At 35.7% G+C, this 1,785-nt stretch overlaps 1 long non-coding RNA gene across 1 annotated transcript; it reads left to right on the top strand.

The window, feature by feature from the left end:
* The first annotated feature begins 1,111 nt into the window (after positions 1-1,111).
* On the top strand, positions 1,112-1,662 carry LOC107736568 (uncharacterized). Its single transcript, XR_001639694.1, has 3 exons — positions 1,112-1,289; positions 1,382-1,506; positions 1,601-1,662. It is a non-coding gene; the product is annotated as an uncharacterized LOC107736568 (long non-coding RNA).
* Positions 1,663-1,785: the final 123 nt, after the last annotated feature.

A 1,785-nucleotide genomic window follows, 5' to 3' on the forward strand; every position in this document is an offset into this window, starting at 1 on the left:
TCTACCTACAACACAGGAGACGAGGTATGAGTCAAAAGACCATAGTGACGGGGCTTTAAAATTGTCGTCGAAAGTGTTTTCACTTGATGGCTGTGGATTTACCACTATTTTAACTGAATCGTTTGGTTATCAGCAGGGTTATTATCGGTAACTAAAACTATTAAAATCTATTTAAATAAAAATAAAGCTGAAATAAGAAAAAAAATCAAGGTTTCTGTGGATCTTAAAAAGTCTTAATTCACCCTTCCTTTAAAAAGGTATTAATTCAGAGCAGAAAGTCTTAAATTCATAAATTTAATAATTATAACACGGCAATAATTGTTGCATGCACTGCAAAAAATGAATATCTTCCTTTTATCTTGTTTTCCAATACAAACGTCCTTAAATCAAGATACATTTACTTGAGATGCGCAATGAAGATACAAATTGTTGTTTTCTGAGAAACTGAAAAAAATGAAGCGAGTTTAAAACAAGAACAAACATCTGTCAGTGGGGAACGAAAACTTATTTTCCGTTTGAATTAAGTAGGTTTTTCAGAGCTCAATGGCAGATATTTGTTCTTTTTTAATCATAAACTCAATTTATTTTGATCAGTTTCACAGAAAACAAAACATCTTATTTGATGTCATTTTGCTTCTCAAGGAAATGTAGCTTGTTTTTACGAATATTGGACTTAAAAAGTTCTTTAAAGGGTCATACAGTGACCTTCAGAAAACCCACAGAAACCCTGTAAAATATCAATATCAGTTGAAATATATAAACTTATTTCGGTTAGCTGCCAAGGCAACATTTCCAATTAAGTTGAAACACTGAAATTACTAAGTGCAAATAAGAAAAAAAGACTGAACTAAAACGGTAATAATAATAATAACAATAAAAACATTTAACCTAAATAGTAATATTTAAAATAAATAAAAAACAATAAAAATGTAACTAAAATTATAAAGAAAACTGAAACTATAAAAATAAAAACGAATTAAAATAATTAACTAAAACTATAATAGTATATAATTAATCATACTACAATAACACTGATTCTCAGTCAATAATGGAGTTCTTTCTTCCGGCTCTTTTTTTAGGTCCTGGCACGGGTTCTGTATGTGGAGCCCTCCACACGGGATGTGAGCCTGTCCCTGCGCAGGCATCTCCTGCCACCAGGGGGCGCTGTGCTGGATGAGGTCTTCAGTGAGCGGGTGGGTGAGGTGGTGCAGGGCTGTAAGATGACTTCTTTGCACCATCACTCTGGAGCCTTGATGAAGATGCCGGACGGGACCACAGCCTCTGTGCATGTGAGTACAAAGCCAGTCTTGACAATGATGTACCACACACATGCACGGTGATCTGAGAGTCTAATGAAGATTTATTTGCATTTTACATGTAGAAAAACATCATGAAGGAGGCAAAAGAAGAACTCAACCCAAACCGCTTGCTGACCTAGCCTGAACACACTCTGAGAATCATCGATTACAGTCCTATGGAGCAAATGCACCTGGGCACGCTGCGCAGGTTGGTTGCTAGGATGCTGTTATGTGGTTGCTAGGGTGTTCTGGGTTGCCAGTTTGTTTTAGAATGTGTTTTTCTGTTTTCTTTTGTTTTATAGGAGCACTGTTGAAACAAAGTTCTTCAGATATCAAGACATCAAAATTGGACAAATTGTTGAGGTGGGCAACCATGCGGAAGTGTAATGCATGAAAACAAAATAGAAATGGATTTGCAGCAAATGTCACACAGAAGAACAAATGTGCTTGTTTTCACATTCTGTCTGTGGGTTTCAGGGTACAGTTA

The sequence above is a fragment of the Sinocyclocheilus rhinocerous genome, unplaced genomic scaffold (genome assembly GCF_001515625.1).
Source record: "Sinocyclocheilus rhinocerous isolate Xijiao unplaced genomic scaffold, SAMN03320098_v1.1 C36788604, whole genome shotgun sequence".
Lineage (NCBI taxonomy): Eukaryota > Metazoa > Chordata > Actinopteri > Cypriniformes > Cyprinidae > Sinocyclocheilus > Sinocyclocheilus rhinocerous.